Source organism: Choloepus didactylus, chromosome 7 (assembly GCF_015220235.1).
Source record: "Choloepus didactylus isolate mChoDid1 chromosome 7, mChoDid1.pri, whole genome shotgun sequence".
Taxonomy (NCBI): Eukaryota; Metazoa; Chordata; class Mammalia; order Pilosa; family Megalonychidae; genus Choloepus; species Choloepus didactylus.
In genome coordinates this window covers 123,411,591-123,425,756 of record NC_051313.1, presented here as the reverse complement: position 1 = coordinate 123,425,756, position 14,166 = coordinate 123,411,591, and positions in this window count along the sequence as shown.

Here is a 14,166-nt window from a genome sequence, read left to right as displayed (position 1 = left end):
AAAGCAGCTCCTTAAGGCTGTTCTTTTCAGAGAACAGCAAGAAAAGCAAGTTTTTAAGGCTTTGTTGTTTTCAGAGATGCATCTGTATACCAAGAGAGATTCTATACTCTTCCAACTGCCCCACTGACCTCCCAGTTTTGTCCCTTTTAAGTAAATTTTTAGATCACCTCCAATTTTGTTTTAGGCTTTATTTAATAAGTAGAAATAAATAATCAAAAATAATAATGAAAGGAGTTATTTTGAAGAAAAACACTCCCCTTTAAAAACCAGATACACAGTTTACAATTTTGAAGGAAGTTTTGCTCCATGATGAGTAATAATCTAGAAAGTAGATTTGTAAAAAATTAGTAGTCATGTTTGGCTTTTATTTTGATCCTTTCAAACTTTTTGCTTTTTCAAATTCTAAATTCATAATATTGTTATATATTGAACACAATGGTATCAATGTAAACTAGAAAAAAGAAAATAACAAATTGAATGCTTAGGCCATGATTTCTGCTACAAGTAGATTTATATTCTTTTAGTTTAGAAGACAAAATATTGAAGTAAGAAACTTCTTTTAGAAGTAACTAAATTACAAAATTGTATTGTCAATAGAAAAAAGTTGTGGGCCTATTAATTTAAAGTAAAACAGTTTTAAAAAGAAGTCTATTACAGTGCACATAAATATCATTTTATTGGAACACACGTATGCAAAACTGTAAATCTTTTTGTGTATCTGTGTGTGTTCCAGTAAAATGTTATTTAAGAATGCTGAAATGTGAAATTCATATATGTTCACACATCAAAAAATATTATTCTTCTTTTGACTTTTTTTTAACCTAACCATTAAAAAAGTGAAAAAACCATTCTTAGCTTGTGGGCCATACAAAAACAGGTAGCATGTCATCCCCTACTCTGGATTATTGCATTATTCTCTTCATGGATCTCCCTGCTTCTGTTCTTGCTCAGTTTTCCCCCAGTCCTTTCTAGGTGTTCTTATAAAACTGATTATATCATCACCCACTTAAACACCTGTCAGTGGCTCCCCACTGCTTGCAGGATAAAATTCAAACTCCTTAGCATAACATAGACCTCTACATGGCTCCTATCTACTATGTAAATCTCTTTGTCACTACAAATTGTATGAAGCAATCAATCTCAATTGCTTGGGACAAGAATTTTGAAAAAATAATTTGTGTTTCACCCAAGTGAAGGACTAGTAACTCATTTCCAAATGGGGGGTGGGGTGGTGGTGGTGGTGGTGGTGTCCAATACTAAAATACTTTAACTGATGGCACATTATAATACATAGTTTGAGAAAGATGAACTATTGTCTCCCGACTTATCTTCTAATCCCCACTATTCACTTGTTTTTATAAGTCATAGTGTACAGAATTCCCTTTTCCTCTATCCCATTAAGAAAGGACCAAGCAATTCTTTGGATGAGTGAAATAACAATTAATTTTTAGCACTACATGCTAATGTAATAGGACACTTATTCACTGATTTTTTTAAAAAAATCTGAAATGTACTTTAACTGATCTACTTTGACTATATACTATCTTACTTAATTATCTTAGTTCTAAGTATAATTCTGTCCTGTTCCTAGACTGCTAGAATCAGTTCTCTAGTCACCTGAAAGTGCCAATATATGCCTGCAGGGTTTTTAAGAATAATAATTAAAAAAAGGTCTAGAGTGACACACTTGATTATACCTCATATTCACTGCATCAGCATCACTTCCAGCTCTCATTTATCCATGGATGATGTAAACAAAGGAGGGAAATGCTCCTCAAAAAAAATTCTCCTTCAGTGATGGCTTGTGATGATTTAGTGCCTGTGACCCTGACAGTGTCCCGATGTTCACTTCCAGTTGAAGTATCCCCATGTTTTCTGGGCAGCTTTTCTGCTCAGCGTGATCCTGTGGTCACTTCCCCCACCACCAGAGCGTGGTCCCTGGCTGCCTCCTTCTCCTGCTCTGTAAGCAGGAAGCTGGCTTGTCTGGAGCCAGGAGCTACTCCTGGGGTGTGCGTGAGTGCGTTTGCCAACTCAGGATTTGTCTCCTCCCTGCCTGGCTGGTAAGAGGTGGGCAGAAATGGCCCTCTGTGGCCCAGCAAGGCCCCAGTGAGTGGCTGCCCTTCCCTTACTCACTGTGCTTCTGGGCCACTTCTTCCCCTGTAGGTGTGGGCTTGTTGCCCTTGGCCTGATGGTGGAGAGCACTGGATCAGGGGACAATTTTGTAATTACCTTTGCCGTTACCTGGGTCTGTTAGCATAGATGATCAAAACCTGTTACTGGTGATCATAGAGGAGTAGTCCCAAGACAATTTTCCAAAATGACCTAGCAATGACTTCATACTGGAGAGATTACAGGTAGTAGTTTTGGCAATGCGCTGATGAAATAAAGGTACATTTTTCAATTAAAAAAATACTTTTACAAAGGATTTTGTTTTTAAAGCATGGTTAAACATTTCGGTAACTCATAGCTGCCATGCAAATTGGTAGACTATATAGCTGATTAGAAGGCACTCATTTTTAAGCCAGAGGGGAAGAAACTTGGCTTAGCATGAATTTCATCTATCAGCTTCTTGATATGTGTGTGATAACCTTAGGTGGGGATTGTTTCCCTGTCAGGGCTCTCATTATCTGGTTGCTCTTCTTGTGGCTGGGGAGCTGCTTGGTGAAAGTCATATGAGATCCTGTACACTGGGCACAGAAGAGCTTAATTCTATGTTAATTACTTTTACTTAAAAAAGTGTGTATGGGGGGGACACCTTCATCATCTGATTAGCTGGTGCTAAGGAGATACTGATAATTGATACTGAATAACCTCTAGATTTGGATGTGACCAGCATTGCATGTTTCTGCTGTATTATAGTAGCTTACATGTAGGAATAAAAACATAAAGAAATAAAATGTTATAAAATATGTTAGCTCTTGGGAACACTGCCTCTGAAGCCACAATCTGCCCTGTGACTTCTGTCCAAGTAGGTGAACATCCTTCTGCCATTTCTTTTTGTTCTCTGAATTGAGGATAATAAAAACGTCAACATTAGACAGTTACTGCAAAGCTCAAATGAGGCAATGCATACACATCTGAACTTAGGACAGTGCCTGAAACATGGAAAGCATTTAATGAATGTGACCTCGTTATCATTAACAATAATACTGCATCATACCATGGCAGTATGGAGGCAAGAAGACAGACAGCCAGGTTACTACTGTTGGACACAGAACTTACTACACCCAAGGAGGAAAATATGAAATGTTAAAATGCATAATTTTGGGAACATAGTTTTCCAGTAAATAGAAGCCACATCAATGATTAGTAAGGGACATTGCGCTATCTGAGGGGCATGGGAGATTGGAGGATTATACTCAGCAGCTGTTTTTCCCTTCTTTTTTCCTTCTATTTTTTCATATCCACCACTCTTCCTCACATTTTTGTATGGAACTGATACCAGCTCATCCACCAATTCCTCTTTTACATTAGCAGAAATATGAACTTACTGCTTGACAAAGAACATGTTCATTTCACTGTCATTCCAACTTTTTCCCTGTTTATATATCCTACATTAATCAAAAGAAACCTTAAATCCCACCAATTCTTCTTCCACTTAAAAATTCAACTGACCATTTTTAAGTGTGGAGGTAAAATGGGCAAATGCTTATTCAAAAGGGTGGAAGGATAAAAAGTATTTGTGCAATCATTGAAAACACTTGAAATTTTTTTCGAGGTTTCCAGGAAACAAATTAGACATTCTGATTATTTAATGTGATACAACACAGAGGCAGGGATGTGGTTTAGATGTTCCTGTGAGACTCTTACCAATCGTGATAAAATTCTCTGCACTGGATAACACTCACCTTCATTCTATGTGTCAGAGAGAGTTCCATGAATTTCTTGATCCAAAAACAGGTTGATAAATGCAATGACTTTTTGAGCTTTCAAACCTTGTGACATTCTTGGTCAACTCTCTTTTGTTCCAGAAATTAAGAGTAAAATTAGCATAATACTTGGTCTGGATCAAAAACATATAAATGAGAACAGTCCTTATGATGAAGTGAAAGTGCTTTTAGACATTGTCTTCAGTCACTGGAGCATTTTGGCTGGCATGGGCTTGTCTCACTGATTTTCTAATGACTTATACAATAAGAAGCTGATATTATGAACATCAGCAACCTCAATAGTCACATAGAGAAGGTTATACCTTAAAACCAACCAATCTCCGTTCACACAGTGCTGTGTCATCATTTTTAGCTCTTGGGACTCCAGAATCCCTCAAGATTAATTGGTCATTGTGTCCAGAGAGGAAAGAAGTCAACTCTTACCAACTGCACATGTAGGGAGACCAGGGTAAAGATCAGAGCCATGAAACCTAAACTATGAAAAATAATTCAGTTATTTAAATTGGACAGCACAAGGTTAAATGAACTTATAGCCCCAAATGATGCTGCATATATGAAAATAATATTTCTATCATTCATTGGTTTGTGTAATGAATCTGCTTGGTCTAAACCTGCCAGAGATCTGGAGTTTGAAAATTATATCACACAAAGTCATTTGACATATAAATGAACACATTGTAGTTTAAAGTTAATATTAATTCACTGGGGCAGAACTAGAAGAAATGATAGGGGATTCAAACAGGAACAGATTTTGAAAGTTGATGTCTGCAATTCATAATTTAATATGTGACCACCTAATATGTTTAGTAAATTAAAGTCATTGAAATTGTGTTGAGCATCAGCCTAGATATAATGTCAAAGAAAATCACTTGTTAGTACTTTCATATATTTAATTTAACAATTTTTCTTTTATGTATAATGCATTTTTATAAACTTTAAAATCCTATTAGTAGAATACAATCATTTTCTGTGTCATAACATTTTCTTAACACACATTTTTCTGGCTATATAGAATTCTCCTATAAAATAGTAATTTACATACAAATTGTATGTAAATTATATACACATTTATTATATATATACACATACTTCCCCAATCATTCTCCTACTATTAAATATTTACACTTTTTGAATTTGTCACTTTATACTATAGATCATTTAGAATAAAACTCTTTCCATGCCTGGCCTTCTTTTTTTATACTGTTTCCCAGAAATAGAGTTAGACATTAGAAAGTATTAATATATGTAATGCATATTGCCTAATTAGTTTCCAAAGAAATGCAAACTGGTTGGACTTGAATTATATTAGAAAAATAATTTTAGAGGGTGATTTATAAAATAGAAGCATAAATCCCACAAGGTATCATTGAAGAAATATATGCAATTCTTCTGTTTTGTTTTCCTTTATGTCCTGCCAATAGAGACATGAATCTGAAAAAGTAGAGATTCAAGACATTTAGGGAAAGGAAAATAAAATTACAATAGTTTTGACAGATTATGCAACAATGTTACAGAAATTATACTTCCCAGGGAGGGATTTCAGTACTTAGTATCCTCATGGTTATATAGTTGCCTTTTTTTTTTTATCTTATTTATTTCCCCTAAAATCCTAAAAGATTCAGGTGTGATGGACCCCTCACATCTCTATTTACTTCACCAGTCCATCCCTTGCAAAAATCAGACAGATCTTGGATGTTGATGGTAGATTACCCCAAATTCAAACAAGTACTAGCCCCAATTGAATCTACTCAGCCAGCTGCATTCTCCTTGATAGCATCTATTAACATGTTCTCAGGTGTGTAGCATGCAGCCATTGATCCAGTGAATGTGTTTTTTTCCCATCCCTATCAGGGATCCCTTTAGGAAAGATTCCTAGTAGGAAAGAGGATCAGAAAGTGTTTGCATTCAGTTTGGAACAGACAACAGTACACATTGTTTGAGGGCTATGTTAATTCTCCACCTTGTTTCATAATATAGCCTGGAATAGCTGCACATTACACTGATCCACTTTATCAATGACAACATGCTAATCAGAGCATATGAACAAGAAGTGCTTAATATTTTAAGGCCTTGTTAAGACATTCTACAAAGATTCAGGGCACCCATGCATCAGAAAAAGTTCTAGGTTGGTTTGGGGCATTATGGGACATCCCATCTAAAGTAAATTTCTTACTTGAACTTCCTATCACAGAAAAGGCTCTTCTAATAAGGGAGGACAAGGCCACAACTGGTCAGCCTACACATGCAGATTCCCATAATGCTACAGGTGAGGGATAATCCCCAACAGGAGGTCAGCACGGCCACTGAAGCCTCATTGGTGATATGGAAATGGTACCTACAGGAAAGGGCTAAACCTGACAAACAGCCTTTCCAAATTACAGGAGGATATGGCTTCCCCCGTGCTCAGCCCCTTGCCCGTGGATCCTGAGATGCTGGCAATGGCACCCCCATTGCCCCCTCTTCTGGCCAAGTGGGGAGCCCCTTGGGACCAACTATCTGACATGGAAATGGAGTCGGTATATCTTCCAATGACAATGGTATTGTTCTGTGCAATGCAGGTTGTGGGAGAGCCATGGCACATTACCTGCCCTCAATCACCACACTTACTCAGGATGGTTGTTTGGGGGTTTGTACAGTTGGTAGAGCTAGAAGCAGTACTGTTAGCCCTCCAGGATGCTCTGAGATGCCAGTTGCCCAATCTCCACAACGTCACTAATTCTTGGGTGGTGGCCAAAGGGCTGGCAGAGGGGTCAGACCAATGGAAACAAAATAATTTTCTCATAGAAAAGGGGTTCTGGTGGGGAAGTCCACATCTGGACACAGCTCGCAGCCTCACTCATTTCCACACATGCTCAACATACTGCATCGGGGTCACTGTTCAACAACACTGCCAATAAAATAGCTAAAATCCATTCTTACACAGCATATCAAAGGGGTCCCTCAGAGACTGCCCACTCAGGACTCCTCAAGCTTCCCCTGCCAACTGGCAATCTTGTCCCACAGCGACTCAGGCCTCAGAGGCTCCTCTGCCCTGGTGGAGAGGGCACATAAAAGGGATTACCTCAACTGGCCAAAATAGAACCTAAAGGCTGTGGCTTGTGCTTCAAAATGAAACATTGGCATCCCTTAGATGGGGTCACATTCCACAGGGTGGGGTTAAACCCTCCCCTGTTGCCATATTAATTACATGGGACCACTTCCCATCACTGTTAGAGCCACCAGGAGGCGGATATTTTAGTTCCCAAACCAAGCAATGGAATGGTTTGTCTGGGTCACTTTTACAGTTGAAGAAAAGCTACATCTGGGGAATTCCAGTCACATGAAAAAATGACTTCCATTTACCCTGCTCTCAGTGCCCATTTCCCCCACCAGACACAACTCCCAGGCTGGTAAGCAGGACAGAGAGCAAGCCTGGAGAGAAAACACTAGGCAGCCAGGGTCTGAAACACCAGGTCCAGCCATCATGTAACAAGAAGCAACCCCAGAAGCAGGTCCTTGCTGACTGGGGAAATGTCAATGTTCATTCTGGCTCTGGGTTTTACTATCTTTGCTGGCTGCATGGGTCAAAGGCTACTTACCAATCCACAGAGTCTCACTGTGCAGGCCCTGGAATGCTCAAGCAATACTCAGCTAATCCTAAAATTGTACCCAGGGATGGGACAGAGGATATTGATGGCTGTCACTCCTTAACCACCTGTGCCCAGCATGCCACTGAGTGTGGCTAATGTTCTCCAAATTATAAGTGAAATGGGTCCTCAGGCATCAATGCAGAAGTAATTCTTGACCCAGGCATAACCTAAATAAGAGTCTCATACATCACCAATGGCATCATGAGTGGAATCAAGTCAGATCTGCAGGGCTAATTGCCCTCTACCACAGCTTGCCAGCATACTAGTCTAAGACAAGAGCTTAGAATACAAAGAGGGCCTAACTACAATCAATTGGCATGTAAGTATAGACAAGACATATTCTTTCTGTGGAGTGAAGTTCACAGGGCTGTGTGGGAACATGCAGCCAAAGCCTTTGTTAAGTGTGTACTAGACGACCCCTTGAAAGTCATGGAGCTCCAGGATGACAATCATTTTATGAAAAAACTACAGAGATGTCATGACTAGAGCTGCCCAATTGTATTTAAAAGCCATGACAAAATTCCCCATCCTTTATGGATTGCTACTTGGGAATACCCACCCTTAGAATACCTATCCTTGGGTTGACCCCCAGCCATCACCACCTTGCCTCAGATGACATCACCCCAGCCCACAACTTTGTTGCTAGAGAGGCCAACCACCTCCTGTTGAATGCAACACAGGAGTTGGAGAAAAGGATTTACAGCACTGCTTAGAGTTCTGGGACTCAGACTTGGAATTATACCCTGCAGAGAATGCTAACTGCCTGCCCAGTGGGCTCATGCAGTACTTTAAAGCCTTCAAAAACTGCAAGCCACCCCTCCACAATTGTCAACTCATCTGCTAGCTAAGGGGAGGGTTAGGGGAATCTGTGCTATGACTGGCATGGCCTGTTGCATGTACATCAACAACTCAGGGCAAGTACAATATAATTTATAAAAGATGCAACAACAGATAAACATTATTAATAATATCTCCAACATCTTTGTTAAAATTTGTAATTCCTTCCAAACCTGCAATATCTTTAGGCCTGCACAGGACATTTTCTCATGGCTAAGTCGCTACCTGGTGAGACTGTCAGACTTCTGATTACTAGTCATAGGACTAATTCTAATTATGATTCTGGCACCTTTATTTAGGTTGATCATTCAAACATAATGCGCAACTTAAATATATTCCTGAATATCTCAATAACTCAGGCCATAGCCATCTTAATGACGCCAAGCCACCAGTGTGGATCATAATGGAATAAAAGAAATTATATTTGGTGCTTCATCATTCTGCCTGGTTTAGTCATAAGTTTTGAGCAACTACCCCAGTTAGCCCTGCCCTTGGCATAGCTGTAACTAGCAAGGCATGTACCTCATATGGTTTGGATGATAAGAGCTACCCTTAGCTTCTCTGAACTGCCCCTGTCACTCCTTCTCTGAATGGCCCCTTGGTGCTCTGCCCTTTCACACCATATAGTTTGAAACTGCCAACCTCTAGTATCTGAGGAAAAGCTCTACCCTTCCCCTCTGGGTCACAATAAAAGCAAGAGCCCAAGACCCACATGTGCTTTCCATCACCCCCACCACTGGCCCTCTCAGGATCCTAGGTTGGTTAAGCCCTGGGGCCCTCCATCACCTTCATTCTCCCCTCTCCCCTTCCAGGTCCTTTGATCTAATCAAGTGCTGTCCTTTCATGCTTTCTCAGCTGGCTGGCTATCTGTTTGCACCTCATCGTGCTTCATTCTCAATCCTGTAAAATCAATGACATACATTTTCACCAGACCTCCTTGTCTCTGATAATCCAACCTTCCAGCCCCTGAACCACAAGGCAAGCCATTCACTTCTGCCCAGAAGTCCATGAATATCAATACTTCAGGCCATTTTTCCTTCTAAACAAAGTAGACAATCAAGTGTGATGCACATAGTGCTTCCCACTGAAAGTATTTCCCCTCACTACTGCCCTTAAGGATCACTCTTACTTTGGGTTCTTGTGCAGCATCTGCTCACTTATGACTTGCAGCAACATATAAAGTTGAACATTTGAGAGACCTGAGGTTTTCCTTTCCCCATTACCTGGTCAATTGGGTACCCCTGGAAGGCCATAAGTGTGAGTTGGGAATGTAGCACTGGTATGAAAGTGGTAGGTGATAGGAATCTGGGCTACCAGTTCATGTAACTTAATTGCATCTTCTTATCTTGCTCTGGCCTGATTTCAGATGTTCAATTTCCAATCGTATGATGGATTTTTACTGCACTAATCTGATCTTATGACTTGATGGATCTGACAATATTCAGCTCATGATGGGCAGCTCCTGTTGCATAATCACTTGATGTCTTTATTAGGTCAGAGTAGCTGCTTTTTAAATGTAAATAATGTTCTTTTGTGTATACATTTCTTTGGTTCAGAATCCTGGGATCTTGCACTGTGGCTCTTATTTCAATTTGTCAGAGACAGCACACAAGGTTATTGACTACTAGAGACATGTCTAGCAGCAATTAATATGCTTTGTTATATTGCCCAAGAAACACAGCAGCTACCACCATATCCTGGACAAGCTACAGACTCCTCTCTTGCTCTGGGCTCCACATGGAACTGCTAGCCTTCTCAGTCACCTACTACATGGTTCGTGTAGTACAGCTTAGTGTGGCATATGCTGCTTCCAAAATCCATTGAGTTACACCAAGTGTTGTATGCTAAGTATGTCTATCCGCATTATGCATTTAGCGACTAGAGAAATAACCATAAGGTAGGACTGCAAACCCATTGGACTGAGTATAAGTTGGAGTTAGGCCAGGACTCCATTTATCTCCTATCCTCTGTAAGCTCCTACTCAAACTGAGAGTCCTGATAGCATCTTGTGTGCCCTGCTATTAGTGCCAACTAATATTCAAGAATCTCAGCATTTCAGTCTCAATATTTGTCTTTCTCCTTTACCTCATTACTCTGGTAAATAGTCACAGGTCACTATGAGGAAATATTAGGTGGGACACTTATTGTATATTCTTTCAGGGTAGCATTCGAAAGTTTTTCCTTAAGGGATCTGTCCTTTCCTTTAATTGATAGGCTCTGGGTCTGAGAATTGACCTAGGGAAGGAGACTGGATGAAGGATCAGGTATGTCTATTGCAGGTCCCATTTCTATTTCACCAGTTCTTAGTGTTAATGTTTTCTAACTACACAACTCAAATAACTTTCTAAGTGTCACTATATCTATCTCGCTCCTAGGAAAATTATAGACTATTAGCCACCACCACATATCCTTGTGGGTCATGGAGCCTTGGATGCTGATCCAACCCTGCTATCCATTTTGTTAATTATATTGAGCTGGCTTCTGGTAGTTAAGCACTGCCATCTGGCATCTGCTAATTTGAAATCCTGTCATCTTCTCTGAGAGTAGGGTGCCCAATTCAATGAAAGCATCTTCTATTCTCTACCTGGTCTATAGAGACATTAAGCTTCTTCAAGTTATTTTGCCTGATTCACTAGTTCATTCTTTATTTCCTTAATAAAAGGAGTGTCCTATGGAACTTCATAAAGAGTATAGTAAGATGATAGGTTCTCTGCTTTCACATAAGTCCATTCTGACATTCCTAACTCAGATCTTTCCAACACCTACCTCAATACTCTGCCAAGGCTATTGGCAGTGAATCCACTTCATTCACTGTAGATATCATTGTGTCAAAGTTTCAGTAAGACATCCCTGGAATATATTAGAACTGGACCCAGCTTTTCTTTCTAGGAGGTTAATTCCTAAGTCATGGGTGAGTGTCCCATGCCTATAAACTTCCTCATATCCAGCTTTACATTCTGTCTCCTCCCCCTTTCCCCAATCCTTAAACCAACAACGCTAAGATAGGTTCTTGAGGGTATATGTTAGCCAGGTCCTGCATATTTTAGAATATGCTGTATTCTCTTGTGGTGGGAATCCTAGTTATTTTTCTGGAGGTGTTGAATGAAGGCAGGGAGAGATTTTGAAGAGGATAGCATTATCTTTCAAGGAACCTCAGGTGAAGGCTTTGCATGATCTTTAGGCAAGTGGAGACTTTTCCCCTTTGGCAAGAAGAAGGGGACTGCTTCAGTCACTTTGGATGGTTCACAGAAATATGGAAGTTCATTTTTGAGGTACAGTTTTACACTGTCCAAGGTCTCATTGTGTTAACTCTTTCCATATCAAGACCCTGGCTTTAGCATTAAATGCTTAAGAAGCCTGTGTATTTAGGTTACCCAGGAAGCAGCGCTTGAGACAAGGAATTGGGTGCAAATAGCTAATTTGGGAGGTGATGTCAGGAAGTGTGAGTGAGGGGATAGTAAGTGTGAGACAGATAAGGAAGAAAGCCCTTATTAGAATTTATTAGCCACGTTGTTTGCAATGAATGGGAGCGCAATCCTCCCAGGAACTCCTGAAAAGCATACATGATATTTTCATCTGAAGGAAGGATGGCTGGAACATTTATCCACTAGCTACCATCCTCCATGATTTGAGAGTTTCCCCTAGGGTCATTAAATCTCCTGCACTTCTGAGCAGCACTTGTCCTTGTGCCAAGTGGGTTCCCTTGGTGTCAGAGAAAGCCTTAGGCAGGCAGTGAAAACATACACAGCATGCTTGAGGTAGGTCACTGTTGGTGTGTGTGAGGTGAGTCTGAGTTCACACAGAACTGTCCCCTGCAGCTCTGCTGAAATCAGGCCTGGGCTGAGGAAATTAAGCACATTGACACCGGAGGCATCAACTTTAGAAGGTGAGAGGTAAATGCTGTATTCCACATTTGTAACCATAGGAGAGGGGGTGCGCCAGCCCTCACCATGAATTCTTCCAAATACTGTTAGTTCTGAGAAGCAGAGGAGATGAGCTAAAAGAAAGTCACAAGTCACAAATATGAAGACAATTGATATTTGCAGGGAGAAGACAATCTCAAACAGAAGCAAAGATGAAAACCAGCTAGCCTACAACCCTTCCCCTCACCCAATAATCTTTTGCACATCAAGAGAAAAATACATCTCCAATGATGAATAATAAATAGGGAACTGGGAGAGATATGACAGATGGATGGATACATAGATATATAGATTTAGATAGAAGTAGAAACATAGGCACTACCATTAAAAAAAAAAAACTGAGAAAAGAAGAACAATTCTGATGGACAATTAACATGAACCAGAATTTAGTTACTATGAAGTAGATGAAAATCACAGGATGGAATAGGAGGCATCTTGATTTTGAAGATGGGAAAGAACATGAGACTCTGAGATTCTTTAAAACATAGAGCTTTCCTCTTCTACTGTAATTTAGAACTCTAAATTCACCACCACACTGCTAAAATTTCATCACTAGTTTTCAAAAATTCTATACAAGATGAAATAATCATACAAGCAAGAGAATAGAGACCCAGGGAGGCTATATGGATTCGTTAGAATGCATGGCATAGTAAAGAAAAATCTGAGTAAAATCAAAATAGGGTGAAATTCCACCAATAAGAGATCAACGTATCTTAATATCCTGTGAAATATTTGTGCTTGGAAGTTATCTGTAGATTAATATCTTTCAATCATGGAAACTACTGATTGAGAGAACTTCAAATGGATCTGCTCCTAGCATGTGGATGAAGTCTAATGTGTATAGTAGGAGAAAGGATATGACAGGACTGGACTGTTCAGGAAATAAACCCCAGTAAACTGTGGAAAAGCAGAAGCATATTTTGATGTAAAATACTTTGGATAAGTAACTGCCTGATAAGTCATTATGTTGCTCAAACTGCATTAAAGTGAGATTAACCACTCACACCGCTAATGTATGACAACATAATAGATTGTAAATAACAGAACATGTCATAATTTTTCTTGAAATCCTGCTTGAGTGGGCCATTTGACACAATGTATTATTTTTCATGATTTTACATGTTTTCAACTTAATTTCCAAACGCGATTTTCTCCAACTCACTTTCTCTATCATCTTTAGGATTCTTTAAAATTGATGACAATTATAGGACTACGGCTGAAAATAAAAAGAAAGATGGCTCAGGCATATTTTACTATCTAAAAAGTTCTTTTTGTTGTTTTTGAGGATGAAATAAGCTAATCCATTTAGTAAATTGTCAGTGACATGACAAGAAATCAATAAAAGATAGCTATGCTGCTGTGGCTGATTTTCATTATCAGGTTCATTTATGGATCTCTAATGATAACTCTCCTCCATCTATTGATTGTAAGTTTGTTTTCTCAAATCTAGGTTTTTGGAGTGATTTGGAGAAAAAGTATGGACTATAATATAGGAATGGGAATAATGTCTAGAATTCTACCATCAGAGTTTTGATAATTTAGTTTAATATCTTTTTTGGCAAACTGGAAAAGGTTTGGAAAAGGAATATTCTTATTTAAATGTTGACATATTTAAAAATATTTTAGCAAATTTGCTGATGTGAATGAGAGAAGAGAGCCCAGGAGTTTAAATTTCTTGGAAGGACATACAGACAAAGAGGTCACTGAAGGCATAGATTTAAAATTTGTTTCACACCATTGGCATTGATGATTTTCTTTCAGTGAGTCCTTTTGGGAGGCTCTCAGGGCAATTAAACTTATGGTAAATGAAAACATTTGGAAACATAAAAAGTAACAAGACTCTAATGCTGACAGTTTTTATTCTAACACTGAAAATTAGTTGGGAAA